At 41.6% G+C, this 22840-nt stretch overlaps 2 long non-coding RNA genes across 2 annotated transcripts in view; one reads left to right on the top strand and one right to left on the bottom strand.

Moving 5' to 3' along the window:
- Nucleotides 1-4018, top strand: part of LOC122464984 — a 64895-nt gene extending 60877 nt beyond the window's left edge. The window contains exon 3 of the long non-coding RNA XR_006289465.1: nucleotides 3638-4018. This is a non-coding gene — a long non-coding RNA (uncharacterized LOC122464984). The remainder of the gene's footprint in view (nucleotides 1-3637) is intronic.
- LOC114019298 overlaps nucleotides 1-22840 on the bottom strand; it is a 96870-nt gene that overhangs the window by 20426 nt on the left and 53604 nt on the right. The gene's annotated exons all lie outside the window — the stretch shown is intronic.

The raw sequence follows: 22840 nt of genomic DNA, 5'->3' as shown, positions 1-22840 counted from the left end.
ATTCCCCAGTTTGTATTTGTGCATTGGATTTTTTTTCCATTCCAAGTAAAAGACTTTGCATTTGTCTTTATGGCATTTCATCTTGTTGATTTCAGACCAATTCTCCAATTTGTCGAACTCATTTTGAATTCTAAACCTGTCCTCCAAAGTGCTAGCAAACTCTCCCAGCTTGGTGTCATCCACAAATTTTACAAGTATACTCTCCACTCCATTATCTGACTCATTATTGAAGATATTGAACAGTATCAGACCCAGGACAGATCCCTGTGGGACTCCACTAGATACATTCTCCCAGTTTGACAGCAAACCATTAATAATTACTCCTTTCAAGCAGTTGTGCATCTTCCTTACAGCAACTTAATGTAGACCAGTGGTTCTCAAAGCCGGTCCACTGCGTGTTCAGGGAAAGCCCCTGGCGCGCCGGACCAGTTTGTTTACCTGCTGTGCCCACAGATTCAGCCGATCGCAGCTCCTACTGGCCGCGGTTCGCCGCTCCAGGCCAATGGGGGCTGCGGGAAGCAGCGAGGGCCAAGGGACATGCTGGCCGCCCTTCCTGCAGCCCCCATTGGCCTGGAGTGGTGAACCGCGGCCAGTGGGAGCCGCGATTGGCCGAACCTGTGGACGTGGCAGGTAAGCAAACCAGTCCGGTGCGCCAGGGGCTTTCCCTGAACAAGCGGCGGACCGGCTTTGAGAACCACTGATCTAGATCACATTTCCCTAGATTGCTTAAGAGGATGTCATGTCGGACTGTGTGAAATGCCTTACTAAAATCAAAATGTATCATGTCTGCTGCTTCCTCCTTTCCAGTAGGCCAGTAAGCCCATCAAAGAAGGAGAATAGGTTGGTTTGGCATGATTTGTTCTTGACAAAACCATGTTGGCTATAACTTATTATCCTATAGTCCTCTAGCTGCTTACAGACTGCTTATTTAATCATTTGTTCCAATATCTTTCCAGGTATTGAAGTTAGGCTGACTGGTCTATAATTCCCCAGGTTCCCTACCCTTCTCCAGTACTCTGGGTCCTCACCTGTCCATCATGAGTTCTCAGTGGTAATTGCTAATGGTTCCATTTTCTTCAGCTAGTTCCTTAAATAGCCTAGGATAAATTTCATCAGACCCTGACAATTTGAATACATCTAATTTCTCTAAATATTCTTTAACTTGTTATTTTCCTATCTGGCTTGTGTTCCTTCCTCCTTGATGTTAATATTAATTGGGTTAAGTAACTGGTCACAATTAACCTTTCTAGTGAAGACCAAGCAAAATAGGTATTAATCACTTTAGCCATCTTGATATCATCCATTATTCCCTCTCCTTCCCTGCTAAGCAGCGGACCTACACTTTCCTTCATCTTTCTCTTGCTCCTAATGTATTTATAGAACTTCTTCTTATTGTCTTACACTTCTTGGTACGTGTAACTCATTTTGTGCCGTAGCCTTTCTGATTTTGTCCCTATATGCCTGTGCTGGTTTTTTGTACTCGTCCTAGGAGTTTGTCCACTTTTTATAGGATCTCTTTTCCATTTTCAAGTCATTTAAAGAGCTCCTGATGAAGCCACATTGGCCTTTTACTATTCTTCCTATCTTTCTTTTACATCAGGATAGTTTGCACTTGTGCCTTTAATATTGTCCCTTTGAGAAATTGTCAGCTCTCCTGAACTCTTTTTTGCCTTAGATTTTCTTCCCTTGGAACCCTCCCTACCAGTTCTCTGAGTTTGTTAAAGTCTGCTTCTCTGAAGTCTATTTGGCTTTAGTCTGCTGTTCTCATCTTTTCCTTTCCTTAGAATTTTGAAATCTATCCCTTTTGTGATTGCTTTCACTCAAATTGCCTTCAGATTCACAATTCATCCCTGTTAGTCAGAATCAAGTCTAAAATGGCTATCCCTCTAGTTACTTCCACCACCTTCTGAGACAAAAAGTTATCCCCAACATATTCCAAGAACTTATTGGATGTTTTTTGTTTTGCTGTATTACTTTTCCAATATATGTGTGGTTAATTAAAGTTGTTGCCTGATCTTTAGATTATGTAGTAATTATATTGATTACTTAAGAATCCCCAGTTATCACTTTGAGAGTTGTTAGGTTCTTTCCCCAAGATCAGGCTCAGTATTATTCAAATTATTAAATAGTTGGGAACCCCGATGTGCACAGTTGCAACACTCACACTATAGGAACCCTTTTATATTTACAAATAGAGTTAATTAATACATTTAGCACCGTCACAAACATCCCAACTCAGTAAGGTAGATAGAGACACTACGGGATGCACATCCGTATACTCAAACCATCCCTTGTAGAACAACCTGTAATGTTAGCCATCATCTTCCACATCACTATCACCTTCCCCGTCATCACCAGTGGCCATCATTCTGGCACCTCCAAAGAAATACATCTCTCTCTCCTATTGCCCCTCAGCTTGGATGCCTCTTTTATAATATGTTATGCTGACGCCATCATGTTCAATGCATATTCAGTAGGGGATTTCCCCCATTTTCCTTATTTGTATTTCCTGACCTTACTAATGTTGGAGTGTCTTTTTCCTACAGGTTAGTATATCAATGATCTCAACTTATTATGATTTTTTTTCATGGGTTTCGCATGTCTGATTTTCAGCTACCCAAATACTTGGGGTTTTCCATTTATTCGTGCAAAGTTTATCTGTTCAAAGTGCCTAGCCTCAAGCCTTATGCTAACTTGCTGAAGCTAATGTCTTACAGGATTCAGGCCTGTAGGTTTCTTGCATTACTGCTGAATATAATGCAAAGCAGTAAATATAATAACAAACTTCCCCATTACTACCAGGTCTTGTGTTCTGGATAGTTGTTATTTGTTCAAGAAATACCTCATCCACCTCCTCTTCCTGAATTCCTGGTTTATAGTAAATCCTTACCATGATATCACAATATCTAGGCCTCTGTTAATGTCACCTTATTTTAATACCTGTCTCTAGGCTTTTGTCCCAAGCCCCCTTTGATCCTAGTTTAAAGCGCTAGATGGTGAATTGGTGTCTGAAAATGCTTTTTTCCTTGGTCAGGTGGACCCCGTCTCTCCCCAGTAGTCCTCCTTCCCCAACAGCATCAGATGCAGTGGGAGTGGGCTCTAATACCTTAATCCAACATGCATTAAGGCCCAGATTATGGTGTTTACACATCTGAGTAGCCCCACTGAATTCATTGGGGCTACTCACGTGTTTACAGTTGGACATATGCTTAAGTACATTACTGAATCAGGCTCAATAGAGCTCAATAGAGCTTCCATTAAACTCAGTGGAAACATTTTTATTGCCTTTAATAGGAGTTGGATTGAGACCTAAATGTTTGTGATATGTACATATACCAATGTGGAATGAGCCAGCCATTTTGCAGGAATTTAGGGCACATTTTAAAAGTTTTAAAGGTTGTGAGAACAGTAGCAGCATCCACTGACAACATCAATCCAGACTGGCAAAGCAAAAACACATTTGTAAATTGATAAAAATTAAGGAAGTGCTGAAGAGTTCCAGGTATCTCATTTATGGCAGACTGGGGGAGTGTTAGGTATGGCCACAGAAGAAAATGCTGAAGCAACCCAGGAGGACAGTTTAAGACTAGGTAATCTTTGCACACCTTACTAAAACAGTTGTGTTGTCACATCCTAGATGCATCTGGCAGGATGGGGAATATTACAGCTGCGAGGCACATATGCCAGAAGGAAATTAAGAACAATACACATCTGTCTTGAAGACTGGCACCTTTTAGAGCCAACATTCTAAACAAAGGAACAGCATGTTACATGTTGCCTCAGCATAACCATGAATGTAAAGTAAACAGCAGTTTGATATGTAGACACAACATATGCTGAGAAAAAGGCTCTGCTTATGTTTGTTTCAAACTATCTCATGCAAACTTTTCTCTAAGTTTCTATAGCTGAGTAGTGGGCCATTAGCTGAGGTAGTGTGATCAGTCCAGGGGTCCACTTTTATGCAGTGGAAGGGATCATAAAAGCATTTTATGCATTATTTGTATTTAGAGACAGGGACATCACATCACAGAGAAGAGAAGTGAGAATCATAGAATCATAGAATCATAGAATATCAGGGTTGGAAGGGACCCCAGAAGGTCATCTAGTCCAACCCCCTGCTCAAAGCAGGACCAAGTCCCAGTTAAATCATCCCAGCCAGGGCTTTGTCAAGCCTGACCTTAAAAACCTGTAAGGAAGGAGATTCTACCACCTCCCTAGGTAACGCATTCCAGTGTTTCACCACCCTCTTAGTGAAAAAGTTTTTCCTAATATCCAATCTAAACCTCCCCCATTGCAACTTGAGACCATTACTCCTCGTTCTGTCATCTGCTACCATTGAGAACAGTCTAGAGCCATCCTCTTTGGAACCCCCTTTCAGGTAGTTGAAAGCAGCTATCAAATCCCCCCTCATTCTTCTCTTCTGCAGACTAAACAATCCCAGCTCCCTCAGCCTCTCCTCATAAGTCATGTGCTCTAGACCCCTAATCATTTTTGTTGCCCTTCGCTGGACTCTTTCCAATTTATCCACATCCTTCTTGTAGTGTGGGGCCCAAAACTGGACACAGTACTCCAGATGAGGCCTCACCAGTGTCGAATAGAGGGGAACGATCACGTCCCTCGATCTGCTCGCTATGCCCCTACTTATACATCCCAAAATGCCATTGGCCTTCTTGGCAACAAGGGCACACTGCTGACTCATATCCAGCTTCTCGTCCACTGTCACCCCTAGGTCCTTTTCCGCAGAACTGCTGCCTAGCCATTCGGTCCCTAGTCTGTAGCGGTGCATTGGGTTCTTCCGTCCTAAGTGCAGGACCCTGCACTTATCCTTATTGAACCTCATCAGATTTCTTTTGGCCCAATCCTCCAATTTGTCTAGGTCCTTCTGTATCCTATCCCTCCCCTCCAGCGTATCTACCACTCCTCCCAGTTTAGTATCATCCGCAAATTTGCTGAGAGTGCAATCCACACCACCCTCCAGATCATTTATGAAGATATTGAACAAAACCGGCCCCAGGACCGACCCCTGGGGCACTCCACTTGACACCGGCTGCCAACTAGACATGGAGCCATTGATCACTACCCGTTGAGCCCGACAATCTAGCCAGCTTTCTACCCACCTTATAGTGCATTCATCCAGCCCATACTTCCTTAACTTGCTGACAAGAATGCTGTGGGAGACCGTGTCAAAAGCTTTGCTAAAGTCAAGAAACAATACATCCACTGCTTTCCCTTCATCCACAGAACCAGTAATCTCATCATAAAAGGCGATTAGATTAGTCAGGCATGACCTTCCCTTGGTGAATCCATGCTCACATCCATGTGAGATTTCTTCTCTAGCTCATGTAAAGTCACACCTTGATTAGCATATGTATTTCTCAGAATCTCACCAGCAGAAAGACTGGAGAAAATTCAGAGAGAGCAACACAAAGTATTGGTGAACTGGATGGATGAACATATAAGAAATTATAACAAGAAAACTATACAGCTTGGCTAACTGATGATGAAATAAAAGGCATAACTGTCTGAAAGGATGTAAATTGTAAGGATGTAGAGGAATTATTTAAGGTAGTAAAAAGGGGTATCTAGGAGTTGGAGCTGGTTGAACATTTCCAAAATCTCAAGGAAAACATGACAAAAAATGTCCAGCATCTTTTGACCAGCTCTAGTAGGACTGATGGGATGAAACTACAAAAGGGGACCATTTAGGCTGAACTTGAGGGAAAATGTTCTAATGTTAGGTCCACTGTAAGACTAAAGAGCTAAAGACTAAATACAAAGTAAGTGGCAGAACCCTCATTGCTTCAGGCATCGAAAACTAGACTAAATGAAGAATTGAAAAGTATAGTGTAAGAGGAATGCTGGGGGAACAACAAGATGAACTGATAGGTCTTTATTGTGTTCTATATCCATATTCCATGAATGAATTGAATGATTCTCTGAGTGAGTTTATTTATGTACACTATGGACATCTGTTCCTTTAAATACATTAAATAATTGTTCATCAGAATGTAGTCAACCCTAATTGTTTCTATGACTAAAGTTGCGCCCAGAATGATGCTCCTCTCTCTGGAGCCCATGTCCGGTGGTGGTGTTACTTTGCTCTGTCTTCTCATCATGCTGCAGGTTCTCAGTAGCTTTTGTGGTTAAGACTCAGTTCCAGAGGTTTCTCCCCATCTGCTGAAGAAACTTTTCTTTCTGTCTTTCTATCTCTTCTGGACACTTTCTCCCTCCCTCACCTTGCTGTTTCCCCAAAATCACGGCCCTTGCACACCAGCCGTCAGTGTTTTTAAAACAGCTCAACACCATGCTCATACACAAGCATGAGTTGGTCTGTTCAGTGTTCTTCCAGAGCCTTCCACTCCTAACATGTAACTAAGTTCCCCTTTATTTCTAGGTTCAGGATTTAATATCCATAAGAGCAGAACCAAGGAAGGCCCAAGGATGGTCTGTGACAATCAAATTTTGCCTTAAATAAAGATCTTTGAATATTTTGTTCAGTGCATCTTATTGCTCATGAGCTGAGTACCAGGATTCTTTCCAATAAATGTTTTCAATACTGTATGAATTTTGCTATTGATATCTGAGACCAGGAGAAAAGTGGAAGAAGAGTATGAAGTAAACATCTCAAGAAACTTGTGCAAACAACAATTAACTCTCTTGTTCAGCTCAGGGCAGTGAGGGCACTGAAGGAGAGAAAATTGCTATCTTAAAAGAAAACCCAAAGCATTAAGTAGAGTCACTGTTGCTACATTTTATAACGACTTTGTGTATTCAAGATTCAATTACAGTAACCTGCCTAATGCAAAGTTTCCAGTAGGTTAACGATCTCAGCTGGAGGTGGAGATATTGTGCAATGTTTGCTTAACTTGCATTGGTACAATTGCACTGTTTGCTACCCAACTAGAAATAAAAGCAAGTTTAAAACTTAGAAACTGGGTTGATACTGAAAAGATAGGATTAATGATTTTATCAGCTCAACAGGACAACTTAAAAACTCCATTAGCTAAGTTGTGTTCAGAGCTGTATTTTTTTTTAAATGGGTTGAGTGGAGGAGTTACAGTCTAACACACATTACTGTGATGAAGGTTAGGCAAGGAAGCCATATTTCAGTGCTGGAGGAGATATATATGTCTGCAGTACACTAAGAATTGAGCTTGTTTCCCCCTGCCCCTGGACCTAGATGATAATTATAATAATGTCATGAACTGAATAGGCTCTGTATCCAAGGATCAGAGACCGCTTTTACAAACCTGAATGAACTAAGCCTCTTGGCAAGCCTGTGAAGTAGGCAAGTAGTATTATCCTTATTTTACAGATGGGAAAAACAACAAGCCATTAAATCTCAGATCTGCAAAGTTGTTTAGTCTCCTAAGTGACTTACTCAATACTATGCAGAGACAGTGGAAGAGACGGGACTAGAACTCAGGACTCTTAACTCTCAACCCGTGTGCCAAGCACTAGATATATATCTTTGGTGGAAGGAGGATTTTTTGACAGATGTAATGTGTGGTTAATTGCTCCTAAATCTTTACAGCTCCAACCATATTTTTGGTTGTGATTATTAAAGTTTTGCAAATAGATATGCTTTGAAGAGATTAAGATTATATTTTGTTGCTGTGTATATAACTGGGATTGGTTATTTCTCCCTCCTGGGAAACTGTTGGTAAACTATCTCTTTAGTTATCCAGATTTTACTGAGCACTTCCCAAAGAGTTCAAAACCAAATCCATAAATAGCTGTGGTGTTTCTAGCCTTGAAATACCACAAAGAATTTTTATATCTAATGTCTAATTCTATGAGGAGTGTTCAATTAAATGTATTGCTGTTAAACCATGCAGTGTTCTAATACTTAGTGTTACATCGGGCTAAATTGCGGCTCTGCCGTGAACTCTGAGCAATGCACTGCCTCAAACGGGAAGACAGATGGTGACGCTGAGAGGAACAGTCAGCTTTCCAGGTTCCCCCTTGCTCAGGTACCATGCACCAGATCTATACCTGGCAAACCCTACACCTTACCCACCCTGTTCCCAGAGCAGCAGTGCAGCTATATCCTGGCTGACATGTTGGGAGAAGCAGAAATAACTCGGCTCACACTCCAGTCTGTCCTGCCCAGATGTGGTGTTAGGGAACAGTGGCTCTGCACAGGCCACACAGAGGCTTGGCTATGTCTCCCACTCTTCTGCTACCTCCCAGAAAGAGGTGCCTTACACTCCCTTGCTCTCCTGTGCAATCAAGTGAGTTGGGCCATGGCCCATAGTGCTTTATATTTAAAGTTCTGTACAAGCCATAACTAACTTCAGTAGGACTAAGAGGAGGCTGTACTGCATATAAAGGAACACAAGCACATCCAGGGTTTGGGGGGCTTCCCTCTTGCAGAGAGAGAGAGCGAGAGAGAGCGAGAGCAATGCCTGAGAGAGCCTACTCTCTTATAGAGATGGAGACCACGCGGGTTAAGGGAGATCTGCTTTCTTGCTCAGTGTCAGTTCATTCGCAGGGATTAAACCAAAGTGCAATTAAGAGCTTGTTGCTTGGATGGGTCTGTTTAGAATTTTTAACTTTATACTGGTTTCAGAGTAGCAGCCGTGTTAGTCTGTATTCACAAAAAGAAAAGGAGTACTTGTGGCACCTTAGAGACTAAACAATTTATTTGAGCATAAGGTTTTGTGAGCTACAGCTCATTTCATCGGATGCATGTAGTGGAAAATAAAATCTCCCCACTGTATTTTTCACTGCATGCATCCGATGAAGTGAGCTGTAGCTCACGAAAGCTTATGCTCAAATAAATTGGTTAGTCTCTAAGGTGCCACAAGTCCTCCTTTTCTTTTAACTTTTCTGCGAAAATGGAGGAAAATGATCATTTATCAGACTCTTCGCTTGCAGGACCCTCTGTCTATTAATCAGAAATCTTTACATGGGCTTTAATTCAACTTGCCCATAAACAGCCCTGTGTGGCTGCTACAGTGTGGCCATCACATAACTCCTTTTTCTTCCTCTTTGTGCTACTGAAACGTAATGGCAATCATTGCATTTTCTCCACAGGACTTGCTTTTCTTACTTCCCCTGCTAACAGCTAAATCTTGCTTTACAATGAGAAAGAACTCAATGTTAAAGATCTTGTTGCTTCAGCATTGTTGAAATTCCATAGCTAGTGTTAATGGGACATTGTCAACTTGAAAAACTGATCTCAACATCTGTCTGAAAATGTGTTTTACCTCCTGTTGTTACAAGTAACCAATTAAATTAATGCGGCTGAAAGAAGAGAGAAAATATCTTTCTCTGTTTTTTGTATTTTGTGCATTTGGCGGCACTTTCTGTAGTTGGCTTCACCGTCAGTTCCCCATGCTGGTGGTGGTCTTTCAGGCAGCAAAAAGGGAAAGAAAAGCATTTTTAATAATTGGGATGGGGTGCAATTGGGGAATTGTGACTGTAAAACCACCAACACTATCCGGGATGATTCAGGGAGAGGTGTAGTACCTGAAACTACTCTTCACTTATTTTGGGATTTCAGGTCAATTATGTCGCTTTAATTTTTGCTTGACTTTGTTACAATTTGTTTTCAGTTCCTGCCACAGGAGGAAAGGGCTGAACATGGTACTTATCATGGGAGGTGGCGGCGTTTCCAGTTTTAGCTTTGTGTTTTCCTAGAGTAAATACATTGGGCCAAGTTTAGCATTGGTGTTAATAGGCACGGCTCCATGATGTGGGGCCTGTATATGCCAATGCGGAGTTTGGCTTACTGAGCATTCCTAAACCTACTAAAACGCAGTGTCAATTTAATACTGTATCTGGAACATACTCTACTGAGACACCGTGGGTCTGATTTTTCATTTAATCCCTTTTAAACAAATCATTGTAAGTGTGGTAGCATTATTATTTTTAAGAAGGGTCTTAGAGATCAAGGAAAGATCGATGCAGGTTTCCATTACAGGTTCTGAAGTGGTAATATGGTAATTCTTTTCTGTCTGCAGAATTCCACTGAACATGAAAAGTCCTTACTCATGGTTATAAAGGGTGTATGGAATGCCTTCAAATCCAAAGCCAACTAGAGCTTTTGATTTTGTTTTAAAATCTCATGTTCACAAAACATACAAACAGGATTTCAACTCCTCCCTCAATGTTTTTAATTACAACATGTGGGCTATGTATAGATTTTAAATCATGTTTAGTATGGTTATTGATAATATTTTCAGCCAGATCCTCAGATAGTGTATATCAGTGTCATTCCATTTAAGTCATTGGACCTAAGCACAAGTTATGCTCCTAAGTACATTTTTTAAATTAAAGAGATGGTTATGAAAGGGTTAAAAATGTGTAAGACAGTTTCTTTTGGAGAGGGCTCTTGCATTGAAGATTTACAATTTAAAAACAAAATCACCTGACCTTCCCATATCGGTCCTCTTTGTTTTCCTCTCTGCCCCATCCCATGCTACACCCCCTTCTTTTATTCTTTGTTAACTCTTCAACAGTTAGTGAGTGTGTGCTGGGAAAAAAGCCTGACCCAAAATCACTAAGTAATGCCATCAAGGCTGACCGTGTAACTATGTTTGGAAGGTTAGTAGGGAGCTGTCCTTGGCAAATTGCATCAGACCCCCACTAATCCATAATTCTGGACCATAATGAAGGTTAGGGAATATTCTTCAGCATAACGGAGAGGGCAGTGCTGCAGGTTTTCTTGCTCTTCAATGGAGTGTGAATGATGAATAAATGTTAAAGATGCAATTTTATCTTACGTTGTTCTGTGAGCAGGTTTTACTGATGCATCCTCGTCCCCTCAGTGATATGTTATAGCCTTCATAGGAATATAGGAATTGCCATCCTGAGTTAGACCTAAGGTCAGTGTCGTCCCGTATCCTGTCTGTGACAGTAGCCCAAACCAGATGCTTGAAAAGAAGGTGCAAGAACCCCCCAGAGACAACAGCAATGAAAGTAACCAATGCCTAGGCAGGGTGTCAAACAACCATCAACAGCCATTGTCCAGCAAGGGAGCTACAATTCAATGACTCACCTACATAAAGCCACAGCAAGGGAATTGCTCAACCTTGCCTAGGGACTCAGCAATGCCCACCAGACATGCCTGGACTTGTGTTCTCCGAGCACATGGACTAAAGGTATAAAACAACACAGGAGGCCCATGCTTTGCTTTTCTCCTGCCCCCACCTATGATGCAAGCAACAAGGACACCGAGAAGACTTAAGACTTCAATGGAGGCGACTGGTGCAGGTTTCAAGGGTGAAACCTATGTACTGTGAACTGCAATATCCAGTGGGGTGAGAAAAACTGCTTAATCTAGATGTTGTCCAGTCTAATAGGGTTGAGAGTTTAATCTGCATGCATATATTTTATTTTATTTTATTTTGCTAACCATGCTGACTTTGTGCCTATCACTTATAATCACTCAAAATTTATGTTTTGTTTTCAATACATTTGTTTAACTGTTTATCTTTACCAGTGAGTTCCCCTGAAGCGTGTGGTGAATCAGCTCAGGTTTGCAAAGGCTGATATATGTCCACTTTCCATTGATGAAGTGGTGAACCACTTAATAAATTTGCACTGCTTGTCTTGAGCAGTGCAAGATGGTATATTCCTGAGGTGCAAGGCTGGGAGCTGGGGGCCATTTGGCTGGTGCCTTTCTCTGTGTGATTCATGAGTGGCTCTGGGAGCATTCATGCAATCTAGCTGCGTGTGGGGCCCCGTGTGCGGTTGTGCTGAGTGAAATAGGGCCTGGAAGGGTTTGCTGCTTGTCACTAGGAAAGCATTGTGAGAGACAGCCCAGGCTGGAGAGTTAAGGGGGCACATCGGTCCCACCATTCCAGACTGCACCCTGGGGATCCCATCACAAAGGGATAATCTGTTCACAAGGAAGTTCTCATCCTAATTCCTAATGGCTAGACATTGGTATAAACCCCGAAATGTGAGGTTTTATATCCTTTCCAAAACTATTTGTTAACATTAATTATTACAATTCTGGATATTTTTGTTATCCTTGTAAGTGTGCAGCCCTTTCACTGAGGCCAAGGAGTTATGCCGTCTAACTACACTTTATGTGAAAAAATATTTTCATTTATGAGTTGTACATATGCCACCTCTTGATCTAGTTGATCCCCTGTGTTCTGAGACAAAGAACAGAAGCTCTGGATCCAACTTCTCACTGCCTTTTCTAAGCTAAACAATCCCAGTCTTTTCAATCTCTTTTCCATTCCCTCAATCATTTTTGTCACTCTTCTTCAAACCTCCTGCTGTTCTGCAAATGCTCCACTAAAATTTCACACCTACTGAATATCACATTAATGCAAATTATACTATTAATATGTATTACTTACACTTTTTTCTGACCAGTTTACACCACTGGTTATTTTGCTCTTCACTGGTCAACAAGAAACTTCCCTGGGAGATGCATCAATTTATAACTTGTCTGAATCTGACCCAGGCTCCTGGGAGTGTTGTAAAAACAACACTCCCAGCACTTGTTGAGAAGGAGTGCCTCACTTTGTATAGCACCTCTTCTGGTCAACATGGCAATGGTGTTGACTAACTCTAGTTATTCAATTATGGCTCTGCGTATAAGTCTGGTACATCCAGTAGTAGGTATTTACGGCATTTACTATAATGAACTGTTATATATTAAAGAGTTAATGAATGACACCTCGGGCCAAATTCTGCCTTAGTTACACCTGTTCAACATTATTGCTATGACAAATGTACATGGCAAAGATATTAGAATGCATGACAATAAGAAGTTGACCAAAGGAAAACTGGATGCTGACAGTGAATAAGAGGTACATCATCCAAATTCAAGGAGGCTGACCATGTGAATATAAATCAGCCAGTGGCTTATCCTACTTCACCCTTGATGCACTTACTATCAAGAAGAAAACAGAAGTCTTACAGTTGAAAATGACTGCTCATTCACCAAGAACACAGGAATTTTGATTAGTTATATCCCAAGATAACCTTTTCTGTACTTGAATTCTCATGGCTGGATTCCACGGACAAAAGTGTGTGTCTTGACACCTCTGAGAGAGGTTTACTCCAGTTGTACATCTTGGACTCCCTAAAGACCAATTGAGGATGCCTAGAAGGCTTTAGCAAAAGGCCTTCAATCACTGTCGCATAAACAAAATATTTTTCAGTATTATTTCCAAAGTAACCTGCATGGCCTTTGAATATCTTTGCATAGTATTTCTCGTCAATACTTGTTTATAATTGAATATGAAGGTGGAAGGGTTTCTTAATGTATTTTCTGTAAAAGAGCACTGTTGGCCTGATTCTCAGCTGGGGTAACTCAGTGCAACTCTGTTGTCTTTAATGGAGCATGTTGTCTTCAGTGTTGTCGGATTGATGCCAGCTGACCTTAGATCTCTGAGATTTAAGGTAGTTGGTTAGAGAAGGACTGATTCTGCTCCTATATCTGGCCTGCATGTAGAGTACATTGAACTATTCATAACATATATTTGTCATATTTAGCCCCTTTTTCCTCTTCACATGTTGTCCACAGACAAATGATGATTTTATGACTGTTGTTCAGAGTTGCTCATTGACTATTTCTGAGAATGAAGTTTGGCATGTGGGTTCTTTGTGACCTCTTTGCTGTACTGCTTCAAATGTTTCATATTTGTGTGATCAGAGCTGTAACAGGATGAGCTGGCCCTTTAAGGGAGTCCTGGGTTCAGACTCCCCCGTGACTAGTTTACTTTACCGTCCAGGTGTCATGGGATGGGAACATGTCATTAGAAACCAGACCTGCTGAGAAATATAAGAGCAGCCTGAGAGTTCAGTCAGTCAATGTTTGGAGAGTTTGTTGAAGAAGTGGCAGGTTGATGGCAACTCTCCAGAGGGCAGAGAGATCTGAAAGGAGTAGGAAGGGTCCTGCAGGAGACCCTGGGTCAGACAGGACCTGGGAATGGGCTCTCCTCACCAGCCAGGTGAAATAGCCTGGCTGGACCTAACTTCCAGGAAGGTAGAAAGAAGAAGCCTTAAAAGGAAGAGACCTTGGGAAACTCCAGGTAATAGGACCTGGGTTTTGGGAAGGAGCTATTGAGACCAGGAAGGGGTTGAGGGAACTGTAGAGTTGTGGAAAAACTGGTTTTAAGTCGATGTTGAGCTAATTAATAAACCAGCGCCCAGGAAAGGGGTGATATAGGGCTCATGAGAGCCTGCGTGTGGCTATTGGGAGCCCAGGAAGGGGAAGCAGAGGCAGTGGATGGGCCCAATGCTGGGTTGGGTGAGCCCTGCTACAGACGTATACCTTGTAATATTTTTATTCCTTGAGTGGGTGCCCTCGTTTTTTTTATCAAGAAGTACTATGCCTTATCAGCTAATTGTGCTTTTGTTTAAGTTGGGGAAAGTGTGGGAGGATTTTAGAGAGAGAGAATGATCAGAAGATAAACAGATCTAGGAATTTAATCTGGTCACTTCAAACATTTTCCTTTCTCCTCTTCCATAAAAAGGAACAATATATTTGTCTGCAAACATAGACCAAGATGTTAAAAAAACCCTGGATTTCTTCCTAACTGAGAGACAGATAAGCCAGATTTATTGGCTATCAAGGAGAATTCCCATTCAGTTGTCTGTTGCCATGCTGTCTAACTTTATTTGCATGCATGTGTGCAGTCCTATTGGTTGTGGTTGTATATCCGGTCTAGCTTGTTTAATTAGCTGCCTCAGTCTCAGGCCCCTAGGTGGGGAGCAGGGTGGTGGGCTGATGAAGGTTGGAAAAATTGCTGTGTTGAGTGTTCTGCCATATACAACACTTTAATATTTGTTAAATGCAATGATCAAATGTCCCTATTCTGTTGCTGCTGTCACTCTTGCAAACAATGTAGTAATTACATGTGGGCTATGTCTCAGCTGTGAAGGGTACTGCTGCATATCCTTGTCCTCTTCACAAATTGTCCTGGGACCTTTTCTCTCCTCACTCATTCCCTGCCACCGTTCACTCCCAAAGCCTAGAGACTGTATGGTTAGGATGAACTTCTGAGCTATTAAGTGTTCAAACCAAGCGTTCAAATAACCAATTTATTGTCATGAATACAAGATCTGCTTAGAGGTTGCAAAACGTTTGAGAATATGTTTTGCCTCTGCTTGCCCAGCTATAATTACAAGTGTTCCTTCATTGCCTTTAAAGAACAGCTAAAGAGAAACTAGTCATGCTTACTGAAATGGTCATAACCCCCTGCATGCTGTAGATATAACAATCTTCCGCAGAGTGATTTCAGAGCTCAGCAGCAGCAGACACAGAGTGACATCATCATGGAGTGGCAATGCTAACTCTGACTTGCTTTGCTTTGGAGTGTAGACACATGTTTACCATTGCTTAAATGACTGCATCATAGGAATATGAAATATGTACAAAGATTACATTTAGAAGCTATATTTTATTGGTAAACATTTTGCTGTTGGTAAACTAGGCATGCTCCATCAAGCTGGAGATACGAGAAGCGATTGTACTTTAGTAAACTCTTCCTGTCACTTGTCCAATCCTAATGAAAAGTGTTGTGTGACACTGTGAACCCAGTGAGTCAATTTAAACATATATATACTAAAGGGTGTGTTCCTACATCCTGGAGATCATCAAGATCCTGTGCAGAAGATTTGGCTTGCTTTTCCTATCCTGTTATGGAACCTACGTACATGCACTGTAATAGTATTATACAACAACAAATGAAGCCTTTCTCCTTCTTATCTAAAGATAAACTGCCTGTTTAAAAAGGGTGTTTCCTCATCTGCAAAAGCCTCTAAAAGGTCATACTCATCTGATTACAGCTGCAGATAGTATATTTGACAACAAAAAAAGTAAGTGAACACCTGTGATGCAATTGTGAACAAGATTGCTTTCAGATTAATGTCTCCAAAGCATTTGATATTTTTTGGCAGAAACATGGTCAGTTGTTTGATATACTATAAAGAGCATGCCTTTGAAAGATAACTACTAGTAAAAAGCTCGAGCCCCTCCTCCTCTGTGAAAATAAGATTGTAGCTATGGGGAAGTAGATTTGTAGGCAGCTTCTAACTTCTGTGCCTGATAAAAACAAAGCAAGCACTTTTGTAGATGGAATTCAACAAAGCACCGATTTTTCTCCATCCTCCTATTTTATACTAATAACTTCTTCTGCAGTTCCACCAGGGCAAATATGTAGGATTATGCACTTCTACTATATGCTTGTTTCATCTTACAGCTCTGCCGTCATGCAATAAAATCCATGCACTTCACTCAACTCTCTGTTGATATAATACTGAAATGCAGGAGATTTCAGAGTGTTCATTAGAGCAAATTGGAAAAATTCTATCCAAGCAACGTTTCAGTGAAAAACAGGAGAAATACATTTTAGTATTAAGTAGTGGTGGACAATTGGACAAACCTCAAAAGGCTTGGTTTTTTGATTCAGAGAAGAAATAGTTGCTTATCTGAAAACCTGGGCTGGGAATCTTACAAAAACAAGCTCTCGTGAGAGTTGTGGAACTTACTACTTCACATCAGACAAAAAATACTGAGAAAACCACCTCTCATATTGTCCTTTCAGTCCCAGCTGGAGCCCAGAGGGCAGAGTCATGCAAAAATGAAAAATAATGGCAAAATTGTAGCCAGACTCTGAAACATCAAAAGGTTGATCTGAGTTTTAAGAAAATGTTCAAGAAGGGAGTGGCAGCTGAGTTCTGATTTAGCTGAGTTCCTGGCTTCTATATTCATCTTACCCTCCAACTTCTCTAGGGTTGTGAACTTTTAGAACCTGGATCTTGCGAAAGCAGGTGGGTACTATCCATGTTTGTACCTCTGTGGCAGTAGGACTAAGGAAATGCCTTTCTTTTCTCCTCAGGCTGACTGCCAAATTAGCCCCTTTTCAAGTAGGTTTAGAAAACTTCCTGTTGTAGAAGGAACTGATTTGACACATCTGGGGAAAATTTATCCCTGTTGCAATTGTATTTGTGGCTTTATGCCAACTCTACTTTTCTTTGCAGTTACGGTGCACTCCTTCTGTAAGAATCACATCCGTCCCACATTATTTGATTCTTATAAGCGGTTGCTTCTTACAAGTGGAGTATTTTAGTTTCTATAGGAATGATTTTGTCCCAGTGGTTTTGATCACTATATGCAATTGATTCTTATATCAGTGATTCCTATATCTAGAGTGCACTGCATTTAATATTTGCAATTGTAAAGCACTTTAGGGTGCTTTTCTAGTAGGTGCTATATAAATAAAATGTGTAACTGTTGGAGCTGGAACACTTCTCCCTACAATTAACCTTCTTGTTCTTGTGCTATACTGGCATCTAATCCCAAGAGCTTCCACAAAGAATACTCCTTTGATTTTTAACCTGAGGATCTCAAAGCACTTCATAAACATCCATGAAGCCTCAGAGCACCTTTATCCCCAATTAACTGATATGGGGGTTAATTGCTGCAGATCCAGCCACTATGTCCTGCACATTGTCGAGAGTCACAGTCCTGCATAGCAGGAGGCTATTAATGGCCCTGTACTCTTACATGACAACAGCCCCTGTGGTGGTGGATTTCCCAACTCCAAATTGATTCCCTACTGACTGGTAGCAATCTGGCATTGCAAGTTTCCACAGTGCAATCACTACTTGCTTCTCAGTTGTCAGTGTAGGTCTCATTTTGGTGTCTCCATGCTGGAGGGCTGGGGTGAGTTCAGCGCACAGATCCAGGAATGTGGTCTTGAGCATCCAAAAGCTCAGTGGCTGCTGCTCATCATCCCAAACCTGCATTACTATGTGATCCCAACAGACGGTGCTTATTTCTCAGTCCGAGAACTGGCACTCCACCATCTCCAGCTGCTCCATAAGTGCCACCAACAACCCTGAATTGTTTCCTTCTATGTCCCATAGCAACCTGGCCTCCAAGGAATCATCATGTTTTCCATGGCTCCTCTTGAGGCTCTGCAAATACTGCAGGATCATGCACCCTGTATTTGCAGTGCTCATGACAATAGTGCAGAGATAGGCAGGCTCCATGCTTCTGTCAGAGATGGCTGACAGCGAGGAGAGATGTGGGATTTTGAAAAGAAGAAAATGAAAATGATGGGATGCATATGAAATTATGGGAGGGAGAACACTGCATCATGGGAAGTTGACCTCAATGTTCCTGTCACCCTGTGTGACTCATTTTGGCCCCATCAGACATTGCAAAAACTTGCTAAAAGACAGTGGAATACTTACCCATGGTGCACTGCCCTCTGCATTAACACAAGCATTCATGGTGAGTATGTGTACGGCCCACACAAGGAGCCACACATGCATGTGCACAAGTGATGTACTAACTGTGGCGGCTGTATGCCAACATAACTTAGATAGATGCAAGTTTGTAGTGTAGACACGGCTTTACTTCTGAATTACAAAACAGGAGGTGCAGTGTACTCCACTGCAGAATTTCACCAAGAGATTTTCATAGTAGTTACACCCACTTACACTTGGTCACAATTTTTTGCCAAGTGTACCGTCCACTTGTTTATAGGCTCAGTGAATGAACCATTATTTTCACTTTCCTTGTCTGGTTCGGAATCAAAATTAATTGCTTTAGCCTTTTGAAAAAACAAAGAAAGAACTCGTGTTGGGTGCATACATGGGTGCTGTGGCAGAGTAGGTAAAAGTGTCCAAGTAAAACATTAAGAGTATACTGCAGCCATGATATTGTACTACCTAAAATTTCTTTACCAAATCAAATAGATTTGCAGTCTAATTTTGCAATAGCTACTGTAAAGGATTTTTTTTATTGTTTTGCAGGGTGAGAAATGAGTTTACTTGGGACCTGCTATATGAATAAATAAAAGCAGGCAGTTTTATTTGTCTAGGATTTTTTGTTATGATAAATAACTGTTATGTGAAAATATTATCAGACAGAATATCTTGGATGTTTCTAGTTCATATGTGAGCGTGTGGTTTTTTTAAAAAGACGTTCCCATTAAATCAGATCCAAACCAAATCTACCCTTTCCAACGGAATGTCATTCTGGGCAGCAAAATCCTTTAAATCTGGAGATTGGTTTCAAGATTTCACTGGGGACTTGATATATTTTTTGTGTTGATATAATTTGGTATTTTCTGATATTTTCCTGAGCTATAATAGATTGGAACTATAATAGATGATGATAGAATAACCTGTAAGTAGTATCTAATTTGTTCACATCAAATTTTGGGATAAAGTTTAGTAAACAGAATGGGATAATCCTGAGTTTTATAGTTGGTCTTTAAACTGAACAATTTCAGTTATCTTTTAAAGTATCAGATTAAAGCCAGGCACCATTTTAAATAAAATCTTCATTGTTATATTTTTTAAACCTCATTTTACCAATACCTATGCAGAAAAAATTATTAATGTGCAGTGCGTTAAATGCCCCATTCCAATGGTTGATGCTTAAGTACAGTTCCTATATCTCAGTACTCCTCTGATCTCCAAAATTCTTAGTGTTTAACTTGCACTCTCAGCAGAATTACACTGAGTGACAACTGTAACAACTGACTTCATAGTGAACACCCAGCCAGCATGCTGCTGATTTACCATTGCAAATTAATCCCATCTACTTGTCCACAAGAACCTATTAAGGCAGAATACTAACCAAAAAGCAGTGAGATTCAGCAGACTTAAAAAAACTACTACTTGCAAGGCATTTGCAGCCACACCTTTTTATTATTATGATTATTTATTTATTTATTTATTGTTTTATCCTTTTGTTGTTTCTTGGTCAATCTAATTTTCTTCTCTTGTTTTTTCTGGAAACAACGTTTCAGACTTTAAGTTTCCACGTACAGGAGACCTATTTTGGCACTTCTGACCGTCCCATTCTGTGGATGATTAGATTGAACTAAAGTGGTTGCCAGATGACTAATCGACTTATTACAAAATAACAGGTCTCACTGGAGAATGAACAGTCTCAAATCTTTATAGCCTCAATTCAGTGAAGTATGTGGAATTTTCTTAGCTAAAAGAAGAGATCAGTTTAAAATTTTTATGATGCTGCTTACATATCATTTAGCAACTGGTCTAATTAAAATAGAACACTCAAGTCTTATGTTTTTACCTTGGACAGATTTAGGCTTATAGTGTAGGTTTACAGTCCCTTCCCACAGTGTGTATGCCTGCACGTGATGGTCGGGGGAGGGGGAATAAAGAGAGGCCATGCACCGATGGGTGCTGAAAGCATTCATGCTGAATGAGTCAGTATTCTTCTGTGTGCGCTGGGAGAATGCTTTCCACCTCAGGAGCTTCCGCCACCCTTTAGAAGGGAGCAGCATGTGCCTTCTGCCCTCCCACAGCTCAGCTGCACTATGTTCCAGGGAATCTGGTATCAGTGGCCGTGTGAGACTCACGCAGTCCCTGCTGGACTGTGGTTTGCCTCTGCACAGCAAAGCGGGAATTCCTTGGATACTCTTCTCCCACTTCACAAACTTGCACAGTGCCAGCTACAATCTCAGAGCCCAATTCACAACTCCTTTACACCAGTTAAGCACCAGTGTGACTGCAATGGAGTCACCCTAGAGTAAAATGGTTACCTTTGGTAACATTGCTATGTCTTAATACATTATTCCCTATATTCTCAAAGGCTTTGAATATTAAAGTGGGCCTTTGTACCTGTAACAGTCATTAGAAGTGGAATTAGTTCCCAATAAGCATTTTCAAAGGCGAGCTCACGTGGGGTGCAAGTGAATTGTGGACAGCCCAAAAGATGTTACTACTAGGAAGGTTGTCCTGCGAAGTTGGCCAGGAAAATACACCCACATGAAAGAAGTGAGTCTGGGTACAACTGGTAACTGCAACCTCAAAATCTTGCCCCAGAAACTACACCCGGGAATACCTACTGATGCCCAGTTTGAACACAAGCTGCCCTGCATTGAATCACTAGACCAATCTTGTTACATCCAGCAGCACATACAATCAATCAGGCAGTCAGCTTTGTGGCAGCTTGGCACTGCAAAACCAAATGCTGTGACCTAACATTGGAGCCAGCCCCAAGCTCTGAGAGGCTGCCATAAAACCAGCCAAACTTCCTGTGAGGAGTTACTAAGCAATGTGGAAATTCACACGCTCATGAGCCATGCTAGGCATGTGGGGGTGTCTGGCAATCCTGTGCACGGGAAAGACAGCAGGAAAATAGACAAATGATCAGGGGAAAAGCCACAAGGCTCAGGCAGAAGCCACTCTGCTTCTGCCATTTGTACAGAGCAGAGCCAGAAAAAGTTATTTATTAAGATAGATTCCCCCTAGCAACAGCAGCAAGTTCCAATGCGGTTAGATGACATTGGACAGGGCACAGTCAGACCCTGTTGCTGGTAGTTTATAGCAAGAGGAAACCACAGAGACTCTGCTCATGCTTTGAGAACAGTGACTGAGCCCAAACTCCTGCCCAGGATGGTCATCCTGTGGTGTGCCAAGACAGCCTGATGTACATCTCCTCTAGTGGGAAAAGGGGCTGCCCATATAGCAGGTATCTGTCTCTTCATCTTGCATGGACGTGGGGAGCATGCTGATGGAAGTGTGCATAAGAGTGCAATTGCTGGTGTAAATAGGAGTGGCACACAACATATGCTCCTAATTTGCATGCATCTGAAAAATGAACCTATTGGATGAAAATGACACAATCACCATTTTGCATTTGGGGCATAAATGACAACTGGGTTTGTATTGTGGCCTGTCTGTTTCAGTTCACTTGAAGTTGAACCCACATTGTTTACTGCCTCCTCTCCACAAAACACAGATCACTCCTTATGCTGGCTGCTGGGAATGGGGACAGGCATGTACACAGCAAAGGCCTGCTCTGAAATCAGTGAAAGCAGGAGCAAGCCCTGAAGACCTTCTCTACATCACAGATTTGAACTGTTATTGGTTGGACCAACGGGATATCACTGTTGTACGTGTCAGTGGTGCACACTAGACATTCTGCTTTGAATTAAGGACTTCACTCACTGGCTGAACCTTTAGAAAGCCAAAGTCAAACCAGCAGCTCAAGCAATGGGAGAGCACTTGATACCACTGCCCAAGTCCAACACAGCATGCTGTCCCTATGGATGATCTTTCATGGGCAAAGTTCTTTTGGGTCTGCACCACAATCACAGACCAGTAGGACTGAGTTTTCCCAGGTCTCAAGGACAGTCAGGAGTGGCCACAGAGCTTGGATATAAGATCAGGCTTTTTCTGCACCTCTGTGGTGAAGCTGACATTGAAGCGCCAAGCCTGGATGAGAGCCCCACTCTCCATGAAAGAAAGCATGGTACTCACTCTGGTGCCCGGCTGACCAATACCAATCCGGGACAGCCATATTAAATCATTTGAATTTGGAAGTGCATTCTGGATGGAGTGGTATTGATCACAAATAACTGTAAATGTGCAATGTGGCTAATGTGCCAGAGATCAGTGAAGGATTTAAACAGTGGAATTTTCTAAGCTAATGTGCCACTGATGGAACCCATGTGCCCATTCTCTGCACCCTCTCCCCAGCAATCCCAGGAGTACGTTAGCAGAAATGGGTACTACCCTATGGTAGTGGTGATGCAGGCCTTCGTGGACTATGTGAGATTCAAAAACTGGATTTTTCAAGAACAGTCAGAGTGGAACTCTCTTCCCATCTACCAGCATTGACCATGATGGTGTTCTCTCCCCATTTTAATGTTTCAGTTTATAAAAAAAGAAGGCTGGATTGATGGGAGCCTATATATACATATGCGGGAAGAAGATATCTGATAGTAGAGAGTTCATTAATCTAGCAAACAGAGGCATAACCAGATCCAGTGCCTGGAAATAAGGCACACATTTTTATGTGAGGGTAATTAACCATTGGAACAACATACCAGGGAATGACGTATCAAGGTTTCACTTGTCAGATGTCTTTCTA

The sequence above is a fragment of the Chelonia mydas genome, chromosome 3 (genome assembly GCF_015237465.2).
Source record: "Chelonia mydas isolate rCheMyd1 chromosome 3, rCheMyd1.pri.v2, whole genome shotgun sequence".
NCBI classification, from domain to species: Eukaryota; Metazoa; Chordata; order Testudines; family Cheloniidae; genus Chelonia; species Chelonia mydas.
Note: the sequence above shows the minus strand (reverse complement) of the source record. Positions and strands in the feature narration are given on the sequence as shown.